Raw genomic sequence first — 13,134 nt, forward strand, 5'->3', positions numbered from 1 at the left:
TGCAGTAAGTTCAGTTTGTGGATGTTGTGGGAAGGGTTTGCTTTAGACCCCAGGGGCCATTTGGTCTTGGTTAATATGACCAGCGTATGTTTAGCAGCTGTGCTAGTTACCGCAGGGAAGGGGCTGCAGTTACATGCTGGCTGTGTATCCCAGAGGATGTTATGGAGGAGTGAAGAGCTAGGAGGCAGGGGTAAATGTTGAGGAGCCGCAGAACTGGATGATGAGAGCCAGCTCAGTGAAGATAAGGGGATGCAAAACAATCAGAGCTGCAACCTTTGAGCTGTTCCCGATGCACTACTTTAGTGGTGCACAGAGACTTCAGAGTTAAAAATATGGTTGTGGGATGTCCTGCCAACCACTGCCTTTTGCTGAAAGTGTGTCACTGTCACACCTGGCCAGGTGTGTGGGATCATATCATCCTCGAATGGCTGTGGGTGCTGACTGCAGAAGATATAAGCCTGAAAGAAGGAAGGGGCTGAGAAGGAGAGAGATGAAGGGAAGAGGTGAGACGGGGAAGGAAGAAGTGTTGGAGAATGAAAGGAAAAGAGGATGGGGGAAGGAGAATAAAGATGAGGAGGATGCAGACTACTTATGACATAATCCCACCAACTCAGCTAGTGTGCGAACAGTCAGCAAGGAAAGAGTTAATTCTCCCATCCCTTTCTAAGTCAGGGTTTGTAGAATGTAGCAAGGGCAGTAACATGGAAGAAGTACGATGCAGGTGCAGGAGAGGGGGAAGTGCTCCCAGCAATCAAAAAGCAGGGCCTCCTTCAGCATACCCAGGAAACGGCAGGGGAACGAGAGAAGCAGATGCTGGCTCTTGGCAGCCAGAGTGAAGGGCAATGTTATAGGATGTCAGAAGGAAAAAAATTGCCACATTTTATTGTTTGTAATTCCTGCAGTAGTCTCTTTATTAGATTAAAAGCGCATTTGGACAGGAGAACAAAGAGCAAATTGATGCCATGCAGTTCTTCTGAGGAGTGCAGAGATGTAGCAGCCAAATGGCGGTAACCTGAGGAACCCTGCCTACAGGGAGCTCTGAGGAGGAGTGCGCAGAAAGGTACAAAATGCTGTCCCATAACAAGACACAGGCAGCCACAATGGAGGCAGGACCTTGGCCATATCCCCTTGGATTGCAGAGCTCCACTAGGAATGCTATCAGGTCCCATATTTAAAGCTACAGGGAGCTCTAGGGGTTTTGTCCTGGGGCTGGTGTTGTTTCAAGGCAATAACTTTGTTACCTCTGTGATTTCCCTGGAAGTGAACATAAGAATGGCCATACTGGGTCAGACCAGAAGTCCATCTAACCCAGTATCCTGTCTTCCGACAGTGGCCAATGCCAGGTGCCCCAGAGGGAATAAACAGAACAGGTAATCATCCAGTAATCCAGCCCCTGTAACCCATTACCAGCTTCTGGCAAACAAAGGCTAAGGACACCATCCCTGCCCATCCTCGAACGGATGGACTGAACATCTCAGGGCATCAGTGGTGGGATTCACAGCATGTCAATTCTATATCACCAGTTCAAATCCAGCCCAAGGCAGAAGTGACTGAAAGGGCCTGCCTACACTTAAAACACTACAGTGGCTCAGCTTCAGTACAGAATCATGCCTAAGTCGACGGGAGGGATTCTCTCATCCGTGTAGGTAATCCACCTCCACAAGAGGGGAGCTGATAGCGGAGGCACATTGTGGGGCAAGCAACGAGGGACAATGCTGGAAAGCTTGTACTATAGCTGCCTGAATCATCCCGACTGTGGGAATAGTCTCCTGACTTCTCACTGTGGTACGCGGTCTCACTTCAGTCTCCTGAGTTCTCACTGTGGTACGCGGCACAAGCCTAAATTCACTTGCAATCCAATTACATTCACTTTACAATGAATGTGTAACCTTGATTTGTTTTACTGTCTAAAACAGGCCTGGAGAGAGGAGGCCCATGACCATTGGGAAACTCAAGACTGACAATCTCAACATCAATTAGATGGATCCCACAATTATGGAGTATCCAATAGAAGAATTGGAAAGTTTACTGGAGTCGCATCTTATTGTTAGAGTGGTGCAACTTTGTGTTTAGACCAGTCTTAATGTACACATGGGGCTCATACCGGCTTCAGTGGGAGGGGTGGGTGTGTGTACACCATTGTGGAGAGGCCTGTACTCTAAGTTGTCCAAGGTAACACAGGCTCAACTCAAGTCTGTTGCATAAAATTGTTTATGAAAGACAGTGAAAGTTGGAGACAAATATACTGGTACAAACTGGATTGTTTTAGTTAAAGGAACTGTGATAAGAGGTCTTCAAGGCTCCTGCTGAAATCCCAGGTTGACATGACAATAAGCTGAAAGACCTGAGAAACAGGAGGAAACATTTATAACTGAAATCACCAAAATGTGCTTTGGTAAATTGGTTTGTGTTCATGGGATGAGGCTGCCACCCTTCTTGGGCACTGTTTATCTGAAGGTCACTGGAAGAGTTTGGATGGACTGGAAAGAGAAAGCTACCATTATGGCTGACATCTCCTAGGATCCCAGGATCCACCAAGACACCATTTGGCCTTCTTCCTGATCCTGGAAGACATCCCAAAGATTTGTAATGATGGTTATAATGGGAGAAACCCAGTGATAACTTGATGCGAGATACTGCACTACACTTTACTATAGTCTTATAACAGTAAACAAGGGTTTTATTAACATCTTATGCTTCGTTGCCAACACATGTGCTTCAACAGGCAGAATTTAGCTCAGGGTACATCTTTTTTTAATGACTCTGTGACACAGAGGTCCATGGGGCTGACAGACAAAGGGTTCACTGTTCTTTACAAGCAACTCCTGTCTCAGACCTGACAAACTCACTACACCTAATACACCACTTTCATGGTATTTATCCATGGAAGGTAGCATGTGAGAGAACTACTGAAAGCTTCTAACTTATCAGTACTCAGTCACTGTGGGGTGTGTGTCTGGGTAATATTTAAGGAACAATGTAACTACACCGGACCCTCACTAAAACACGTGTCTATATAGCGGAAATTCGCATATAACGCGGTCGCAGCCATGGATCCCAAATTTAATTACTTTAATTGTAATTCATTATAATGTGGTCCCCGTGTTAACGCAGTACCGCACATGGATCCCAAATCCTGTGTTCTAGCAAGGCTCCGATGTATATTAAATTACACCCTAATGGTCTTGGAGTGAAAGTGGGTCACCAGGGAATTATATGTCTGAGTGATGGCCCATTCAAGTGGGAGGGAGTTATCACCCATCCCTAGCTAGCCGATTACATAATGTATTGCTCAGTTGTCCACCGTTGCAACAACCCAGAAAAGTCAGTGGAAAACCATCAAAGATAAACACTGAAACCACTTAGAAGTAAAAAAGAATGATATATCAGACAGGGGATCGCCCTGTCCGGGAATAAAGACAAAAAGACAGATTCGGTATATTACACAGTGGAGACCGATACTCTGTATCCATTAACTGAGGCGACAACTGAGGAGGGATGTCATGAAAGATTGAATCCTGGCTTCTGTGAAGCCGGCCAGCTCTACAACAGACTGAACTTTGTGGGGAAAACCTACTCTATTAGATAGGAAAAGGTAACTATTAATAAGCGTAGGCCTAGTTCACATTTTATTATTTTGTTTTTTACTGTAACCATCTGTTCCCATCATTCTCTTGTTTCTAGTGGAACCTCCATTCTTTCTTAAGTAAACCTTCTTTTGTTTTATTACAAGTGCTCCTGATTGCTGTATGTTATGCAGGAGCAGTGATTTAAGATAAAACTGGGGTACACTGCTCCTTTGAGAGCAGAGGATCGAGGATTTCTGTGAGCAGCCAGTGTCAGGGTCTGGATATCACAGGGGAACATTTCAAGGGGTCCCAGGGACTGAAGTGCCCCTATTGCTAACCTGCAGGGCAAGGGCAGGGCTGGTGTAGCCTGAAGGAGAGTGCTTAAGTAGCTGACAGGCTGGTGGTGGCAGGAAGCTAACATTTAGCTACCACAAGCAAGACTCCCTCGTGCTAGCAGCAGGAGGGTAACAAGGTGACTCACAGGCCTGGGTATCCCTAACTATCACAGACCCTCCCTTCACTTTCCCCTGCAAACATTACATTTTCTAACCACAGTTGCCAGAACAGCCAACTGGAGACCAACTTAGAGCAGCTAATTTGCATCAGGGACCAGACCAATCCCTAAGGGGCCAAAGATCATGAAGGTGCATTTCCTCTCTTCTCAGACTTGTTTTTCACCTAAACTTATCCGGCTGTTCCTACTCTGGATTTCTTCTTAAGAAATACCCTCCAAATCCTAGGTGTTTACACAGTTTTCTTCCCCTTTAAGTAAGGCTCAGCGTGTTATCTATTTGGTACAAGATTCAGAGTAACAGCCGTGTTAGTCTGTATTCGCAAAAAGAAAAGGAGTACTTGTGGCACCTTAGAGACTAACCAATTTATTTGAGCATAAGCTTTTGTGAGCTACAGCTCACTTCCTCACGAAAGCTTATGCTCAAATAAATTGGCTAGTCTCTAAGGTGCCACAAGTACTCCTTTTCTATTTGGTACAAATTTCTCTTAGTGCCTCAGATGTTCAGGATGTGGTTCAACATAGACTCTCTACTTCTGCCTAATTTTCCTCAGACCCAAGGAGTAATAATGCTGTTTCATCCCTCATCAGCTCTGTAACTCCTCAGTGGAATTCTCCCCTCTGACTTTTTAAGTTCAATCACTTTCTCAGGAAGCAATTTCAGGCTAATAATACTCAGAGTACTTTGCCTAGTGATTTCCAGACCGTCATCTACATTCAAGGATCTAGAATAGAATACACACGATATTGTGTGTGTGTGTGTGAGAGAGAGAGAGAGACAGACAGACAGACACACACTTACACTAAGTAATATCATAGCCTCAAAATCTGCTGTTATATTCACGCAATTGTTTCTGGATTGCTCACTTTTAAATCTTTGTATCTACAGATTCTTCATCATCATTTTTATGTACATTTCAGTCCTTACTACTTTAATTTCTTGACCTTTTCTACAAGGAAATGAACACTGGTTCTTACCTTACTGACTGCCTTTGAAGAGTGCTTTGAGATCTCTGAATGAAAGAGGATTCCATTTAGCAGTACTGATGGGGCAGTTACTGAATCAAAGAGCAGGCATCAGAGTGCAGTCCATAGAGCGATGAGCAGATGGAGATGCCAGGTGTCCCTATGGAAGGCAGATAGATGTGCATATGTGGTGGTGTCAGCAGAGACAAGGAGGAACATGAGATGGAAGCTTGGATGGCTAGTAGCTGTCACAGGAGGGAGCACAACTATGAAGAGGGTTGAAGAAGATCTACTAATAGCCCATAATGCGGGGGTGGGGGGGGGGGGGAACCTACTAAATGTTCAGCCTTAGCAATTAGAGGATACTGTTATGAGTTAGGGCTGAAGCTGGTGGTCGAATAGATGCTCTTCATTCAGGGTAATGTAAGAAACAGTTAAGCTCCTTTTTGGAGTGACACATGAAACAATAGGAGTCACCACCCAACACAGGCCACACTCAAGTGGTGTCAGAAACTGAGCTTTGTGGGCGGAGGGGTTTCACTAGGTATTGTTTGACGGAGGTGAATATGTCTGCAAACAGAAGCACTCAGAAGCAACTAGAGAACAGGCAGAGAGAAGCAGCCAAAAAAGCCAAGCAGGCGTCAAGAAAAGTACTGAAAACACAGTCCTGAGAGAAAGTGGAGATAGCATTTTACCCCAAACAAACTCCCTGGCTGGAAAGAGGCTTGGAACTGTGAGCAGAGGCGCTGTCTCCTACTGTTGGAGTCCTCTGGGGTTCAGGGAAACAGAACTTTATGTACTTCCTTTGTAAATAAACAACACTGCACTACAGCAATACCTGACTCCATGATCAATTTCTCCTTCTAATGGAAACAACGCACAAGACCCCAAAGTTTGGCTAACCATTTGCGTCAAAAGGGGTAACAATAGCTTTGTAACAAAGAGGTCCAATGTGATACATGCTCTTCTGAATTCTCTAGACAAAGAACTGCAAGGGCTCCAGGAATACATGGCCAAATGAAGCCAAATACAAAGTAGAAGGACGGTCGAGTGAGAAGGGCACTAGACTGGGACTCAAGAAATCTGAGTTCAATTCAGACTTCCTGTGTGACCTTGGGTAAATCACTTACTCTTGGTGCCTCAGTTCCATATCTGTAAAATGGAGCTAGTATGTCCCTGCTTCAAATGGATGCTGTGAGGATAAAATCCATTAATAACTACAAGGCATTGAGATATTATGCTGATGGTAGCCATATAAGTACTGATCTAGAAATCCAGTTAATTAGCAACAAGAAACATACAAAGAAACCAGCTATACCTCTAAAATTGGTTCTCTTAGTAGGTCGTAAGAGCCCTGCATGTCTTTTCTTCACCAGGACTTGCCCGTTACTACTTTTTCACTTGTCCTCTTTTATTTTATAGTCTGGTGAGGGTTTCCCAGCATGCTCTTCCTTAAAGAGATAGCACCTATCACAGCTAGAACTGTTATTTTTAAAATGGAAGTTTACATAATTACTGACATCCAACAGATCAAAAGCTCTGCCCAGAGCAGAGTTTCTAAAAGTTCAAATCATAGAAGATTAGGGCTGGAAGAGACTTAAGGAGGTCATCTAATCCAACCCCCTGCTCAAAGCAGGGCCAACCCCAACTAAATCATCACAGCCAGGGCTTTGTCAGGCCGGGCCTTAAAAACCTCTAAGGATGGAGATTCCACCACTTCCTTAGGTAACCCATTCCAGGGCTGCACCACCCTCCTAGTGAAATAGTTTTTCTTAATATCCAACCTACACCTCCCCCACCACAACTTGAGACCATTGCTCCTTGTTCTGTTATCTGCCACCACTGAGAACAGCCTAGCTCCATCCTCTTTGGAACCCCCCCTTCAAGTAGTTGAAGGCTGCTAACAAATCCCCACTCACTCTTCTCTCCTGCAGACTAAATAAACCCAGTTCCCTCAGCCACTCCCATAGTTCATGACTCTTAACAATTAACCAATAACCCTGATAAAAACAATTAAAGGGAATAAGTTTTTGTTAAGGAAAGCTGAATAATCCTATCCCAAGTTTCTACATCTAGCCAATTTTGAGATAAGACACTCAAAAAAAAAAAAAAAAAAAACAAAACCAAACCCAAAACATCCTTCTCATTTTTAGACTTATCTCCAAGACTCCTTTTATAATTAACTTCAAACTTTCCACACACAAAAATCCTCTTCTGCCTAGAGAAAATAATTGAGAATTTGCAGCGGGAAAGCAACTTCTTTGCAGAAAGTTAGAAAAATTGGGCTTACAATGGAAAACTAGTTGCAAATCTCACTATGGAATCACTACAGGTTCCATAACATATTGGACATTTTTATTTTTAAGCTCTGCCTCACCATTTCACTTTATTTCATTTCAAGACGGTCAAACTGCTAGAGACTTGTAGACACTATTGGTGATGTCACCGAGAGCTTTTTTGACAAACAGTAGAGTGGAAACTGTTAGCTCTTTTAGTTCTATTATATCTGAATAGTGATCAGACTTTTGAGATTTTCAAGGTGGTTCTATCCCAGGGACCGGCAACCTTTGGCCTGAGGCCCACCTGGGTAAGCCCCCTGATGGAGACGGGCCAGTTTATTTACCTGCCGCATCTGCAGGTTCAGCGATTGCGGCTCCCACTGGCCGTGGTTCACCGCTCCAGGCCAATGGGGGGCTCCAGGAAGCGGTGGCCAGCACATCCCTTGGCCCATGCCACTTCCTGCAGCCCACATTGGCCTGGATGTAGATGTAGATTTCACCCTCTCTGATATCTCAGCAATACCAATAGCTTGTAGGAAAATTCAGAGTGATACTACCCTGGTCACATGATGGGTCAGGAAAGAAAATCAGTTCATTTTATTTCTTGCCAGCAAAATTCTGATGACACTGAGCATCCACAAAGCCAGCATTCCAGTTGCCTTGCATTGTCAGAGTGAGGCAAAGCAGCCAATGTATTCTGGTGAACGTAGTTCACCATGTATCTGAACACTAGCCTCCTGCGTGCCTTGGACCTCAGCCTCAAAGCAGCTTTCTCCCCGGGACCAAGGGATCTGAGCTGTGGGACGTGGCCAGGGGACTGACTGCAAACAACATAGATCTGCTGACCTTAATAAACCCTCCAGAACATGAGGTACACAGAGAATCGTGGTGCTACTACAGTAAATGGCTGCCTGTTTGAGCAAATACCCAACATTCTGCCCCTGAGTTCAGAGTGGTAAATTCCAGTCCTATTTAAACCATGTTAGTAGCCTATACACTTGTAAATTTCACCTGTAGGAAACAGAAATATACTTGTGGCAATCATCAAATTAGAACTTCAGAAAGAGTTTTCAAACGTATTGTCATCACTAATCATGTTTTCTCTTATTTGAATAGCTGAATTATTAAGCATTCAAGTTCAGTTAGGATCAATTATCAAACAGCTCGTTTTGACCTATGTGAACTTCAGATCTGGGTTGTTTTTTTTTAAATGTTTTCCAAATGTGGACAGTCATCAGAAAAATAGTATGAAAGGTTTACATATAATGTTCAAGCCAGGTCTGCGTATCTTCATAGAAATGCCAGCAATAATATTACCATTCTCTTAAATTTCAGCTCTTTAATGACAAGTCTATTAGCTGAAAGTCTGTTTGAAATACAACCGGACGTAAAGCTCGCCATCCATTTTAAATAACAAGTCTTCAGTGCATTTTCCCACTTACATAGAGTGCATGTATCATAGCAACATGGCTATACAAACGTACAGCATTACAATAAGAGATACTGCTCACAGTATCTGTGCGACGTTCATGAATTAGATTGACTATATATGAACCAGATCCGGCTCCCATTGAAGTCAATGACAAAACTTCTATGACAGCAGATATATACTCTTTATCTACTTAACTACTTCTCAGACTGCAGGAAACCATAAACTGAACAGAAAGGTACATTTCCCAAACTCTGCAGCACAGGCCAAATCTTGAGCCCAAGGCCCAACTCCAGTAGCAAGGTTGCTCTAAACTGCACCCAATTGCCCATAGCTCCACAAGCTTGTTCTGGCAGCCAGGGATCAATAGAGCCAGCATAGGGGAACTCTCTCTGTGCTAATGCTGGGAGTGGGTTGATGAGGAATTCTATACCACCTGGACATTCCCTTTGTTTACAGAGGGGATCCTCAGCAGAGTGGGTAGATCAGTTTTATGGCCCCTTTACACTGAGAATGCTGCTCACAGTCACTGCTATGAGGACCTTATAATCTGTGACATAAGAAACAAGACAAGCTGTGCTTTGCAAAGAGGCTATTGCAGTGTTGGGGTTGGGAGTTTTGATTTTGGAATGCTCTCTGGGTTGGATTTGGCAGAATATTCCAATGTTCTTCCTAAATTGTAATTAAAAAAACAACTAAGTTTCACAGGTGGACAAAAAACAAAAAATACTACTTGCTATATTGTTACAAATAACAGCAACAGCATAATATTCTGTGGTGCGTCTAATAAATTCTGTAGAAAATTACTAGCTGTTCAAATGTGCAATTATGTGTTAACATACCTTCCTAACAAAGAGGGGGAAAAAAGGGCAATGATTCAATTATCAAAGTATGGAATGTTTTCCTTTCTCGTTCCCTAAAGACTTGAGGCAGTTAATGCACCTTTAGCTGTCTAAGTACAGAATGACCTTTTAGGAGCCCTTCAATAGTTTGGTAATTGTGTCATTTCACAACTTTCAACAAACAGGTAAAGCTGAGAACAATTTCACTTCATGACCAAAGGAGTGTAAAGTAAGCTAAGATTTCTCACCTAACCCACTTCCTCCCTCTCCTGAAGCTGTTATTATACAGGCAATGCTTTTCCAAACCAATAGCTCCAAGCCCAGAGAACTTACATTTTGTTTTCACTCCCAAAAAATGCTAATTGCAGCAAGAACAAAAATCGTCTTTCTCTGCTCACTGTGCGACTCTGCTGGTTGGCATGAGCAGAGAGTTCTGAGCACTGGTGCTGTGAGCAGTGGGGAGGGTTGAAAAGAAAATCAATGGCATTTCTCGTTCAATTAAGTTCATTGTGATGCAGAACCACCTCCTCACACTGCAGAGCCTGCAAGAGATCAGTGCTGCAATCACTACCTTTTAGCAGCTTACCTCCCTCCGTCTGGACCTGCACAAGCCACTCTTTGGCAGGCGATGGCAGTTTGCTCTGAAAAAGATTCCTTATAGGAACCAATGAAATATGCTGTCATAAATCATTGGCCTTCAGGTGAGGATGTCAGAATGAGGGGGAGGGGACTTAGGGCAGCTTTCAAAATGAGTCAGTTTATTTAGATGTCAAAATTACTGCTGTCTTTTTTACCCTTCAGTAAAAATTTCTCTCTCCTTGGTGTCTCCCTGAGAAATAGCTGCAATACATATTTTGGTTTTATGACCCTTTGGTCTTAGCAGCTAAATGACCTGATTCAGAGCCCATCAGAGTTGATAGAATGATTCTCATTGACCCCAGTCAGCTTTGGATCAGGCCCCACCGTGCCTAGGAAGGAAAGCTCAAGGGAACAAAATGTTCATGGCAATGTGTATTTTCCACCTCTAGCTGTTTGATCGGCTGGTTAGTCCTGGATGGTGCGGAAAGCTCCTCTAAAGTGAGGAGCACCCTCAACTCCCATGGCAGCATATCCTATGGGCGCTCAGCACATTAATGCCCTTGGCAAAGGCAGCCATGGTTTTCACATGTACATTAGCTCATGGAAGTGATTAAATGCACAACATTTAACAAAAATCTCACAGCCCCCTGCCACCCATGTCTATGTTCATCCCCTCACAGGATTACAACACTAATTCACTCCCTGGGGCATGATTCTCAAGGCAAGACCCCAAAGAGGCTGTCTGACTATTTAGACGCCATACCCATCTAGGAAAGAGAACGGCATAATCCCACAGAAGTGTTCTTGATATTTCTAATTGCAACCTGCTAAGCAGCAGCTGCCATGTTTTCACTATGATGTTTCAGAAACTCATGGTTAGCCGGAAACAAGGATAGAGAGATGCTGGAGAGGGAGAAAAGATTTTGACATGTGCATGACTAGTAAATGTGTGCATGACTGACTACATGGAATATCTAGCTGAGAGAGAGAATACAAGGTGATGGTGATCAACAGCTACCTTCTCTTAGACAGATGACCTTCCTTTCTGGACTGTTGAGTCATGCATCTTTAGTACTGTGTCACTGAACAAGTAGCACGGTATGCTGCTACTTTTTGCCTACACAAATGCATACCCATTTGGTCCAGTCATTGTTCCACATCCTACATAGAATGATGTACCCAAATACATAGAACATAACTGTACCCAAATACAGCTTCTGAACAATGATCGTTTTTGGTAGAGTAACAAAGGGGACATTCCTTTTCCATTTGGAATGTCCACTTTTGGTCAAGCCACACTCACTTGGAGCTTCACCCAACTCCTGTTCAAGTCAATGAGAGGCTTTCCATTGACTTAATTGGGACCTAGATCTGTCCCTTTATGAGTTATATCTTCCCAGATGTGTCTGAAGCCAATGGCAGCTGCTACAGAACTCAACACCTCTGAAAATCAGGGTATTAGTGTTCCTCTAGATCCATCATAGATTCCCAAAGTAGATATGATTCTATGATAATTCTAGAGAGCATCATACACTGTAGACTATTTACTCATCTCTTTCAAGATATGCATTAGTACATCACAGGGCAAAATTCTACCTTATATATTTTTCCTCACTAGATTTAGCACTTTTCTGGCAATGACTATCTCATTTAAGTTCATTGAGATGCATACATAGAATATCAGGGTTGGAAGGGACCTCAGGAGGTCATCTAGTCCAACCCCCTGCTCAAAGCAGGACCAATCCCCAATTTTTGCCCCAGATCCTTAAATGGCCCCCTCAAGGATTGAACTCACAACCCTGGGTTTAGCAGGCCAATGCTCAAACCACTGAGCTATCCCTCCCCCCCACACATGGTAATCTAAATTGCCTGTGCTCTCCTCAAACTACACATAACTAATTAACACATGGATTTTTTTTCCAGCTCTGAAGTTCCTTTGTAACTGGTTATGTTACTAAGGGCTGATGAAGTGAAAAATTAAAATTTAGAAGAGCATAAGTGTAGGTTTTCATGACAGCTGGCATCAGATAAAGCTGGTTATTTTAATGTGTTTCTAGAAGGAATCATATTGACTGTTGTAAAGAAAACTCAGAATGGAATTTCAGTTACTGAATTCCTATTTTAACTGAAGGCCAATAGCTGCTATGGCAATAGATATTCTTCAAATCAATAAAATAAATAAAAGAAACAGAATACTAATCCACTAAGGGATCCCTGTTCCCACTGCAGTCAATAGGAGTTTGGCCATTGACCTCAGTGGAAGTAGCAGCAAGCCCTATGTGGGATTGTTATTGATATATAGTGCAGTTACAGACCTTGTGCAGCTAGCTCCTGTAATGGAAATGTCATTGTGGGCCAGAGTCTGACCTCAGTTACTCTAGCGTAAATCTGAAGTAACTCCAAACTGTTTAACACTGGTGTCAATGGAGTTACCGCAGAGTTACATTCAAGTGATTGAGATCTATAGCTGGCCCACAAGATCTATTCATAGTGGCAGAAGGATGTCAAACGGAGGCAGGATGCATTCAACTCACCAAATTTCCATATCCTATACCCTACCTGGATTTTGCTGACTAAGACAAAATATCCAGTTTGGGACTTCAGTTCTTTCCCAGCACCACCTATGCCATTCAGGTCTGTGATGAAAGTACTGGGGCTCACCTCATCCATAGATCCTTTATATACCATGGATGAGAATATGTCCCTTGAAAGAAAACACCCAGCTAGGATGACAGAGACACAGTTTTCCAACGGGACAGCTTTTTGGAAGCCAGCCCACTCCTAGCAACATCCATGGGCACCTGAAATAATATCTTGTGTGCCAAACATAATGGAAGTGGGTGTGTTCTCCATCTGGATGGAACATTTCTGAGCTCGGTTTTGCTCATCAACAACACCCTCATTACAACGCTGTATTAAGAAGTGGATGGGCTGGTGAGAAGCAACATCCTTCAGATAA

This window comes from Caretta caretta, chromosome 2 (assembly GCF_965140235.1).
Source record: "Caretta caretta isolate rCarCar2 chromosome 2, rCarCar1.hap1, whole genome shotgun sequence".
Lineage (NCBI taxonomy): Eukaryota > Metazoa > Chordata > Testudines > Cheloniidae > Caretta > Caretta caretta.